Consider the following 12,438-nt stretch of genomic DNA (forward strand, 5'->3'; position numbering starts at 1 on the left):
TTTGGCGACAAGACGCCAATGCTAAATCAATGGAAATCGCCAGCGTCAAAACATACGAGGCTACTTCAAATCGCCTGCTGTTTCAAATCGCACACAGACCCTTTTCTGAGCGACTTGAGTAAACATGAGGGAGGGGTAACTGTTGAGTGGTACCATGGGTAGCAGATCGCCTGGAGCTCAACTCGCATGAAATCTTTTTGTGGGTATTGTCGTGGCGACTTGTCGCCAAAGCACCAGGGGGAAAAAACGCAGGCGACAAATCTCCTCATGTGCCAGAGCCCTAAAGGACTCTCTAAAAGTTGGCAGCATCCTGAATTTTGCATAATTTAGTGTAATCAACAAAAATACTTACAAACCAATACCCAAGGTCATTAACAATCAAATTAAAAGCAAATAACCTAGGGGAGACCCCTGCAGTACTGCACTAACATTAAAGGTCCAATAAGAAAAGGTTCCATTTATAACCACTCTTTGTAATCTCTCCTTCCTCCAGTTCTCAAAGTACAAGTATGATGTTACAGGTCAATATTTTCAACAGTATCCTTATGTGTGGTTAACAAAGTTTAAGCAAATCACATCCACTGCCACCCTAAAATCAAGGTTTCTGCTCATCTTCTCATAGAAGGCTATGAGGCTATTAGTCTGATAAGATCTCTTGCGCTTAAAAAACCATACTGGCACAAACTCATAGTATTGTGATTTGCTAGCTTCTGCTACATTGTTACAAAAGTCAGAAGCAACAGGACACAAACCCAAGAGTATATAAAATATAACATTATTTAAGCAGCTCAGCTGCAACTAACTCTGGTATTGGTATGGTTGGACCATGGGGGTCCCAGACACACTTACTCAGTACAAAATAAAATCCAGCTCCCACATGATTACAGAATAATTAATATACATGCATGCTGCAGACTGCAATGACTGCTTATTGCATCTGAATTAAATGCTCAGTTACATCAAAAGAATTGTATTACACACTGACTTGTGAAATAGCCAAAATAAAAGGCTAAAGGAGACCTTAATTATGACTGGTCTTTACTAGATCAACATATTTGCTTGTAATTAGATGTTGTAAAGATAACAAGAGTGCAACAGTTTTGTAACATGGATTTGTAAATTCTGATTGTAATGCAGGATTGTAAGTAACAATTATAATGGTTTGTCTTGGGTAATACTCAGGGAGCAGGTAGGCACTCATCAGTTAGTCAGAGTAATTGCCAAACAGCTGCCTTTCAACCGAAATCTATGTGGGACTTGCCCGGGGCTAACAAATTGATAATATTCCATAGTCTGACAGGGCTGCCCCGGTGGGACCTCTACAGATAGAAGTCCCAGAAAAATAAAGAGTAACATTGATTTTTATGGAACCATGAAATGATAATACCCCTGACTGAAATGTGACAAGCGAGAGCCAAATCGGCCAAGGAAAGCATTGTGATGTCAGAAAGAAATGCAAAATCCATCCATCTTCTCTGACATCAAATAAGAGCTTTCACTGTGACACGAGGAGAGGAATACTTCTGGGCTTCTTTATTGGAAGTCACATACTGATGATTGTTTTTCATGTTCGTAGCTATAATTAATATTAGTGATGGGAATGAGACAGTCATGGCCCATATATTTCTTTTCAGGCATAATGTAGCTTTATGAAGCTCAAACACTAGGTATCATTCTTTTTTTTGTAACAGAAGCAAGTGCTCCATGTATTTATATCCCTAGTGGCTGAGGTATTTATATCATGGAATACAGTGTTTTCTGGTATTTTGCTTTCTAAAATGTCTACTACTAATTGTTTTTCTCTTTGACCAGTAAGAAGCTGCCATATAATCATTAGGTCAATATTCCTGCAAAGCATTAAAACCCCAACACGTTTACATAAACTGTTAGCATACTGCAGATGTAAGTAATCTACATTATTATCTAGATCAGTGCTGTCCAGCTTCTGTGGTACCAAGGGTCAGAATTTTTCTGGCTTCATGGTGGAGGGCTGATAATGGAAGCCTGTTTTGGCCACTTCCCTTTTAAACCACACCCTCTTCAAACCACACCCAAATTAACACAAGCATTTTTAAGACCATATCCATATTAATGGTCTTAGCACACCAAAAAGACATAAAGTTGGCTCTCACTGTAGGGATATTACCCATCACAATGCTGACAAACTCCCAGAATACACACACTATGTTCAACTCCCACAGGCAGCTTAGGGCACGCAGAATATGGCACACACAGGCAGCATAGGGAAGGCAGATTATGGAACACACAGGCAGCATAGGGCAGGCAGAGTATGGTGCACATAAGCAGCTTAGCGCAGACAAGAGTATGGCACACACAGGCAGCATAGATCGCCGGTGTGAACAATGCTTTACAGATGTGAACAGTATAGGTGCTTACAACCTTAATCTGCTGATAGTACTGATTCTATTTAAAGCTCACACAGAAGCCAGACAGATGGAGGGCCACACATGCATCCCACGGGCCTCCAGTTGGACAGCGCATTTTAAAATGTTTGCATGCTTTTGATTTTATGGGGATTCCACTACTGTATGGTTCACTTCCATGAAGGTTTTATTCCAGGCTCAACTTTTGTAAGCACATAGCAAGGTGCTAGTAAATAAAATACAAAACTTGACATTATAAGGTGCTGTGCTTGTGTGGGGCTGGGTTGCACTTAAAAATGAAGCTGTGGTGGTTTTGGAGAACAAATGTGTGGCAAGGGAATATAGGGCATTTAATGTGTGATTAGCAGCCAGAGCTGTTCTCTTTTGGAGACACCATTTGGCAACACCCCTTGATGTCATAATGCCATAAGAGCTGTACTAATTTGGGTGTGGACTTGCATTCAAAAATGAAGCTGTGATGGTTTTGCGAGTGATGGTGTGGTCAAGAGAACATCTGCTCCTTTAATGGTGGTGGGTGATAAGTAGACTGTGCTTTTTTTTGGAGACACCTCCATGGCATCATTGTAATAAAATCTAAGCAGATGCATAAAAAAAGATTGATCCAGACTTATGGAGATGTTCCTTGGCACACCATCTTGTCTGCATTACTAAATGCTACAAAGATAGACCCCCTTTAAGCAAGATGGTGGGTTGATATAGATATACTGCCAGGGTGGGCAGTGACTGAAGGAGACAGTCTTTCTATGGTGCAGGTCTTTTATTAGGGAACCCTCAGACCTAATGCCTCAAGTGATTCTCTTCTTAATCACTAACAAATCACTACAAGGAGAAAAAAATGAAACTTGTTATTGGCATTTCAGAGTGACAAGGAGAAATAATACCAACAATTAACATACCTATTTCCCCATCCTTTCTTTTTTTGTCTTTTCCAAAAGGGCATTCATAATGAAAATCTTTCCTTTCCAGATGTTTAGAGAAATTCCCCGCCATCAGTTTGCATATTTAAAGCAAAACTGATATTCTCTTTAGATTACATGCAAAAGCGCAGATGTCTAACCTTGTCTGCTAGCCAATAACGTTAAAACGTAAAATTCTTTATTGTCTGTTAAAGAATTAGAAGTAGAGTAGAAAGATTCCAATTGCTCGGCAGGGAGCTTCCCCAGCCCAACATTGTCCCGTATGATTGACACCAGTGCTGGGATGGAATAAAAACAAATCCTAACACTGCCATTCTGGGGAAAGGGTTATAATATTTCCACCTCAGCAGCTATTTATGATAATACTGGAAAGTAGCAGGACAAAAATACATTAGTTACATAGTTACATAGGGTTGACAAAAGACCAGGGTCCATCAAGTTTGACCCTTCCAAGTGAACCCCGCACACACAACCTATACTTACCTATCTATACACTCATATAAACTATATATACCAACATCAATACTAACTGTAGATATTAGTATCACAATAGCCTTGGATATTCTGCTTGTTCAAGAACTCATCCAGGCCCCTCTTAAAGGCATTAACAGAATCTGCCATCCCAACATCACTAGGAAGGGCATTCCCCAACCTCATACTTCTCACAGTGTAGAACCCCCTATATTGCTTCATATGAAAGTTCCGTTCCTCTAATCTAAAGGGGTGGCCTCTGGTCACTGACAGTTTTATGGGAAAAAAGAACATCCCCTATCTGCCTATAATCCCCTCTAATGTACTTGTACAGACAAATAGGAAAACTGTCTTCATTTTATATGTTATACTGTGTGTGTTGCTTTTTGTGTTAGCACCAGAGGGGATTTCACAGCTCTCTGTTCATGTGCACCCTTTGAAACACATGACCCTAAAAATCCTAGTTTAGATTAGAGAGCTGTAAAATTTCCCTCTGGCAAGTTCAATTTTCACCCTATAATAAATATGTCCCTATCTTCCAAGAATATCTAAGATTGCACAGAACTCTTCACCCTGAATTTTACCCTAAATGACCTTCAAGATGTTCTTCCAGACTATAGAGCAGAGCAAGTAGAAATTCTCTCCAGATCTTACCCAGTCTGGCCCTCATGCCATTGCTTTGACACTCACTGTTTGGGAACCACTTGCTCATAGGAATGGTCTGGATGATTATAGGGCTTCTCTGCATAATAAAAAAAAATTGCAATTCTAAACATTATTAAAATATACATGCATTATATGGTTTCCGTGGTTTTAAGATTATTTGTTAATGTACAGGATGCTGAACACAGTTGCCAAATGCAACGTACAAAGTGCATTAAACCATTTTTTCCAACTGTGTTTCTACATTTTCTTTCGGTTGGAGATGCGAAACCCAATTTGTAAATAGTATGCATTTTCTCTTTATACACGAATAGTACTCTAACTCAGAAATTACTTTTCCTTCGTCTATAGGTTTTCTTTCAATGTAGGCCCAGTTTGGCATTGTAGTGTGATAGGGTTTCAATGCACAGCAGACAGAATGTGAGAATTGCCATGGCTGATGTTACTGCAGTCCGGTTGGAGTATGCTGCTCCGGCTGCTGCTTCTAAACGATTAATGGCATGGCTGGGAACAGTCCATCATCAACCCAGCTCGGCTGACCTTTCAGAGTTCTGAGAGCAGTAGGAATTATATTGGTTTCTGTCAGTTCGTTCTTTCGAGCATCTGTGCACAGGGCTATAATATTTGACACATTGCGCTCACTTACCATCACAAAGCACTGAGCTGCCAGACAGGATCAGCTATGCAGCATTCTAGATATAAAACCTAACTTCCTGGTCACTGGGGTCATTGGGACTGATGTAGGTTGCATATAGTTCACTATGATAACAGCCAGTCAGCAATTAGATGTTTACTTAATGTTAGAAACTTATTTGTATTCTTCTTTATTTATATAGAGTGACATATCCTAAGTGGATTATTCACATCAGTCCATGAACCAGTAGAGCTTACACTTTAACTCCCTATGACATTCACAGTTTAGTCAGTTTTATCAGAAGCCAAATAACCAGCCTGTATAGTTTTGGAGTGTGGAAGGAAAGCCACATGGGTTCTGTATAGGAGTACCAAGCTTCTGGCAGATAGTGTCCTGGTCCCCCCACCCAAACACTGCATGTCTGCAGTGCTAACATTTACACCACCGTGCGACTTTTAAAGGAAACCAGTTACTGATTCCTGGTTTCTGTGCTAGTTAGCATCTACTGGCCCCATTTATGAAGGTTGGGTTAAGGAGTGCAAAAGAAAATCTTGTACCCCTTAGCATCAGAGCCCTTGTGTCTCTCACATAGAGTTGCCACCTTTTTATAATAATTCTACCATCAGGAGCTGAGGGAAGACCTGCAAGGGGATGTAATGTGATGTCAATGGGTGGAGCTTTGATTTCACAGGGGCAAATTCAAGGAGACTCCTGTTGTAAATGATGGTTGGCCTGTGGATTTGGTAAGTAATGGAGGGAGAAAGAGGCAGATTAGAGGCAGGTTATATTGCCAGTAAATTCGTAATACTGGCCCTGGCCTTAGCTGGTATTTTATAGGCTAGGCGAGTAAAATACCAGCCAGGTGGCAACCCTATCCTCCATCAGTAAATAAGCTCTACTCTATGTTTGTAAATTAGCCTATATTGTGTGTGCAATGGTAACTGAGTACTCTACATGTGTGTGTGAGCGTGTTAACGTGCATCTAATTAATGTGTCAGTATCAGTATTAATTGGACCCAAGCAGTTTATCACATAGAAAGGAAAAAAAAACTTGTCTTTTCATGTATCGAGTAAAGCGCATTTTTGGGCTACATTAAAAAAAAAGCAAAATAAAGTACTTCAGGTCTTTTTTCTAGCTTAAATGTTGCTTTTGCTTTGCTGCGGATTCGATTGCCTTCTGAAGAATATTGGAAAATGTAAAGTAACGAGTTAGAAATAATTAGATGTGTTTATCTTTTCGGTGAGCTCGAGCCATCGGTGCAGAGCAGACAAGCATTTAATAATTGGCTGTCTTGTCATTCCCTTAATGGAGAGGAGATGAAAAGGGGAATATTTGATTTCCAGCGATACACTGCTTTGGAATTCAGTACGTTTCTAGACTTGTGACTGCTCGGACAAGACACTCTTTTGGGCGTATGATGATGTTCTTACTGTGTAATAATGCTGTATCCGGCAATGCAGGGCCCCCGCCTACTCAGAACACGGGGAGTAAACAAATGATTGCAATGAAGATTATTTTAATTAGAGAATATTGGAAACCTGGGATTAACTGTGATACTAAAAAAAATATTAATAAATCTATAAACTACTAGTTATTACAGGCCAGGCTGCATCTTTATTAGCAAGGACACCCTAACTTTTACTTTCTAACTCCCAGCATCCTCAGCACATCCTTAGTAGAGGGTGGCTCAGAATGCAGAAACTGGTACTCCTTAACTTCTACAGAATAGCATGTTTTGTAACTAAACATTGATGTCAGGGCAGTGTAATTAAAGGCACAATACTTCTCTGGTTCTCTCTTGTAACCCTTAGCAATAACTTAGATGTGTGGTTTTTAGATGGCCAGTAAATGCAAGCTACTGATTGGTTCCAGTGATGGACAATGAATTAGTCTAAATGCTTCTCTGATATCTAAATAGTTCTTATTGGATTATATATGGCCACACAGAACCCATTATGAGTTAAACAGGTTGCATTACTGGACATAGGTTGAAAGCTTATGTTGCTCTTAATTTTCAGGGACAGTCCATATTCTTAAGTCCTAAGTCTTTTAACCTGGCCTACAACATAGAAGCATTTCAAGGCTCCTGTGATAAGAAAGCATTTTCAAGTGGTTCATATTTCATATATATATATATAAATATATTACAGTAGTTTCATCAAAACTCTTTGCAGTCTATCTATAGTTAAGGAAGTTGCTTACTATGGATAACATCTGGTGAGGCATGCAATGATTATAAACATTGGCAACATATTGCATATTGCTTTATAGAGATTGTTCACCATTCACATCAGACTATACTTTAGGGGATATTACAGTTTGAGGTCCCTGTCCGTCACACACTCGCTTGCTTTAAACCAGTTACCAGACTCCTTGGAGAAAATATCCTGGTTGGAACCAAACTAAGTCCCTCACACTGTAAGGAGGCAATATAAATGACTGCCATTGTGCATCTAAGAATGCAGGTGGTGGACCGTTGTCCATGGAACAAAAGTACTGAATTTTTTTTATTTAAAGGAAATTAAATAGAAAATTATCATTATTTATACCTGCAACTTGCCTTTAAAGCAAAGTAACTACAATAGAAGCACTTTATCTTGGTTTTATGTAGTAGAGCCAGTGTCTTTTAATTGCTTGCAGTGTCTCCATTATCTAACATGGGAAGTACCTTATATTTTTTTTTCCAGGTTGATTGACATTTCTCACTTTAGTGCACCCCAGGGGGGTTTGAGCAAAAAGTATTAATCGATTATGAGCAGCAAGGGAACATGTGAAGTAGAAGGAGTGAATTATGGATAATCTTGAAAAGTCAAAAGACTGGTAAAATGATTGTATGATTCATATGGTGTCTCTGTTTTAAAAAACCAGGGAGGATCTGTTATCCGGTAACTCCAAGAAGCTCCAAATTAGGGGAAGGCAATCTCCCATAGAGTCCATTTTAATTTTTTTTTAAATATTGTTTCTCTATAATAATAAAACAATAGCTTGTACGTGATCCTAACTAAGACATAATCAATCCTTATTGGTGGCTTAAGTAATGGAGAAAAGTTACCCCAGGTCCCAAGCATTCTAGATAACAGGTCCCATACCTGTAGTGAGCACCAATGACTGGGAGAAAATCCTCTAGGGTAGAACAATGGAGTCAAACTTGGATGAAAATCTGATGCCTTTGGTCCAGATTCTATTAAACTGGTGATATTGTAAAAGAAGTCTATGGAGACCATTGTTGGGCCATAAAATCTCTTTAGATAGCTGCATTCATACCATGGCCACCAAGGAGTTCAACATATAGAAATTATTCACATAAGCTCAAATATAATCATAAATAAAAGCACATTAATCTAGCACCACCAGTTTGTATTTATTTGCAGATTTCAAGATATGACTCAAGAGTAAGAAATGAATTAGGAGAAGGTTATTCATTATTAATATGGGTTAAGTCCATCTCAAATAAAAGCTCTGTAGGAGTATGTATCAAATTAACTGGAGATGAATGGTCATTTATTTTAAAATATTGCTGAACCAGTTTGTACTCAAAAAAGTGACGCACAAATAGAAATTGTACACATTAAAAGAAAGAAAATAAGTAGTTACACAAGGGTACTAATGAAAGGCTAAAGAGACTGTACCTGTTTACTGAGATATATGGTACACTGCTAACGCTTCCCAACAATCTAAGTGAGGGTATAGGCATTGAGCAGGCTAGAAGACAAATAAGATGCCATTTGATAAGCATGGCTTGAGGCAGGAGAGACCTTTGTTACAAGTATTGATTGAAAAGATTGTCTTCTCTGTAGCATGATGAAACAAGATGGAAGTTCTAGTAGAAACCCAAGAGGAAAGTGAACTATGGAATTGCCAGGCGGTGGGCCTTTAGATGAAATTATACATCAAATGATTTTCCTTTGTTAGGAAATCTCTGGTGGATTCTGATCTAGACTCCTGAATGGATTGGAAATTCAGACCTTATTTGTTTTTCTCTTTCAGCAGCAGAAATCACTTTTCACTCTTAGAATTATTCACCATCCTCTTAAACCAGTATTTTCAACATTGTGGGGCTTGCTTCTATAATAAGACTCAAAGCAGTGGGTGGGGGGGGGGGGGGGTCAAGGATGAAGGGCATTTATTGAGCTGTATACTCCTCAAAACTCTAGTAGGTGTCCTTCAGAACCATAACAGTTCCGATCTTCAGGCAAGAGGTTGCTGTAAACTCTCTCTTTAACTACTGCTTTCTGTAGTAAGAACCTGATAACTGATCAGTACATTTCTGAACTTTGAGTGTGTAGTGATTTGGCACAAAGTATAATACATAGTAGTAGCATCTTGTGTAATATTATCTTTTAGTGTAAGCCGATGGGGCTGGTAGCCATAACGATAGAGGTAGCAGACTATGTTATGTGACTGTTGTGAGGTATAGAAGGCCCAGATATGTTTCCCCAGCATGCAATTACAGTGAATTGCCCCCATGATATAGAACACTTTTCACTGCATAATTGGACCTGTTTGTTTTTTCCATGGCTGGATAGAGTTGGCAAAATTCATTTTAGAGGACTTCCCCAAAAATGGGAAGCAATTATGAATTATACCTCAGCATGACAGCAAGTTGCATACATCAGTTGTGGCATAGGTTGCTGTTCATAGGCTCCAGAGAAAAATATTTAAGGGTTCACATTTTTGAGAAAAGAATATTTGTATCAAGCACATATGGTTGATTTCTGCACAGGTCCAGACCCTCTGCTTTACCCCCTGTACTCCTAACCCTCTTCTTTACCCCCTGTACTCCTGACCCTCTGCTTTACCCCCTGTACTCCTAACCCTCTGCTTTACCCCCTGTACTCCTGACCCTCTGCTTAACCACTGTACTCCTGGCCCTCTTCTTTACCCCCTGTACTCCTGACCCTCTTCTTTACCCCCTGTACTCCTGACCCTCTGCTTTACCCCCTGTACTCCTGACCCTCTGCTTTACCCCCTGTACTCCTGACCCTCTGCTTAACCACTGTACTCCAGGCCCTCTTCTTTACCCCCTGTACTCCTGACCCTCTGCTTTACCCCCTGTACTCCTGACCCTCTGCTTTACCCCCTGTACTCCTGACCCTCTGCTTAACCACTGTACTCCTGGCCCTCTTCTTTACCCCCTGTACTCCTGACCCTCTGCTTAACCACTGTACTCCTGGCCCTCTTCTTTACCCCCTGTACTCCTGACCCTCTGCTTTACCCCCTGTACTCCTGACCCTCTGCTTTACCACTGTACTCCTGGCCCTCTTCTTTACCGTCTGTACTCCTGACCCTCTGCTTTACCCCCTGTACTCCTGACCCTCTGCTTTACCCCCTGTACTCCTGACCCTCTGCTTTACCCCCTGTACTCCTGACCCTCTGCTTAACCACTGTACTCCTGACCCTCTGCTTTACCCCCTGTACTCCTGACCCTCTGCTTTACCCGCTGTACTCCTGACCCTCTGCTTAACCACTGTACTCCTGGCCCTCTTCTTTACCCCCTGTACTCCTGACCCTCTGCTTTACCCCCTGTACTCCTGACCCTCTGCTTTACCCCCTGTACTCCTGACCCTCTGCTTTACCCCCTGTACTCCTGACCCTCTGTTTTACCCCCTGTACTCCTGACCCTCTGCTTTACCCCCTGTACTCCTGACCCTCTGCTTTACCCCCTGTACTCCTGACCCTCTGCTTTACCCCCTGTACTCCTGACCCTCTGCTTTACCCCCTGTACTTCTGACCCTCTGCTTTACCCCCTGTACTCCTGACCCTCTGCTTTACCCCTGTACTTCTGACCCTCTGCTTTACCCCCTGTACTCCTGACCCTCTGCTTTACCCCCTGTACTTCTGACCCTCTGCTTTACCCCCTGTACTTCTGACCCTCTGCTTTACCCCCTGTACTCCTGACCCTCTGCTTTACCCCCTGTACTTCTGACCCTCTGCTTTACCCCCTGTACTTCTGACCCTCTGCTTTACCCCCTGTACTCCTGACCCTCTGCTTTACCCCCTGTACTTCTGACCCTCTGCTTTACCCCCTGTACTCCTGACCCTATGCTTTACCCCCTGTACTTCTGACCCTCTGCTTTACCCCCTGTACTCCTGACCCTCTGCTTTACCCCCTGTACTTCTGACCCTCTGCTTTACCCCCTGTACTTCTGACCCTATGCTTTACCCCCTGTACTTCTGACCCTCTGCTTTACCCCCTGTACTTCTGACCCCAAGTATCTACTGTGCCAGCTATTGCCCACAGGTCTTGGAACCAATAAAAGCTCTACATTGTGAGAGTTCAGCTTTTGCTCCTTCAGTATCTTGTTTCTGCCTAAATTAAGTGCAAAACTGCATAAAGTACAAAATTATATCTCCCTTTGGTATCATTATATGGGTTTGTGGTGTAAGACACAGATTTTAGATTAATGCAGGAAGCACATAGCATTTCTGTTAGAATGACTAATCTCACTGTTGTCAAAAAACATGCTGACAGGGAAGCCAGCAAAACCCAAGTCAGATGGCAACCTGTAAAAATGCCACCTGTAACTGTTGTATACAGGCAGAAACTATGGCTTGATGCTGGTTTTATGTTAGGGCCTTTGGGGGACCTTGTTACTTGCAGGAATTCTGAATATTTGCTGAATGAGTACCTCTCTCAGGTGTATGCAGGTGTCTCTGTATAATGATGTGTCACTGGGGAGGATAGTGGTATTTATTAATTAAACCAAGTAAACAAAAGCCCTTTAAACCCAGCTGGAAATGGCCAAAAGATGTACTTGAAAAGATTGCTAATATCTATGATTAAACATTTTTTCAGTGCCAGTGAAAATATTTGCAGAAATATAGAGATGGTAAACACCACTGGGTCTGGTGTGTAATTATCTTTCCCTTTGAGTCAGTCATTGTGGGTTTGAAATTCAAAGCATTTTGGCAGGATTTGGCTTTCGGAAGCAGAAAGCTTTATAATGTATTTCTATAAGTGAAGGTATAATAAAAGAATGTCCGGTCTTTCAGTTTTATGGCCTTGTGCACAGTAATTAGGGATTGGATTGAGCAGAGGACAGAGCGTGGGCAGTGAAGGGCCACTTCATCTAAAATAGACCCTGATCCAGGCAGGAAGTGCATCTTGCAGTATTCACATTATAGATATATATTTAGGCTCATATATAAAAATGGGATGCACATTTTTTTGCAGTTTGCCTTATCTTAATTTGTAAGCTATGTCCTAGAATGAAATGCAAAGACTTGTGCCTCTTAGCTCACATGTCATTTAGAATGCACAACCTGTGTGTGCAAAGTGCTAAGGAGCCCTTTACTCAAGCGGACTCCCTATACCCACTGAACCCTAAATATTGCACAGTCCATGAT

At 41.0% G+C, this 12,438-nt stretch overlaps 1 protein-coding gene across 1 annotated transcript in view; it reads left to right on the forward strand.

Moving 5' to 3' along the window:
• The window catches only part of nexmif (neurite extension and migration factor), a 209,047-nt gene that overhangs the window by 92,463 nt on the left and 104,146 nt on the right, over nt 1-12,438 (forward strand). The gene's annotated exons all lie outside the window — the stretch shown is intronic.

This window comes from Xenopus tropicalis, chromosome 8 (genome assembly GCF_000004195.4).
Source record: "Xenopus tropicalis strain Nigerian chromosome 8, UCB_Xtro_10.0, whole genome shotgun sequence".
Lineage (NCBI taxonomy): Eukaryota > Metazoa > Chordata > Amphibia > Anura > Pipidae > Xenopus > Xenopus tropicalis.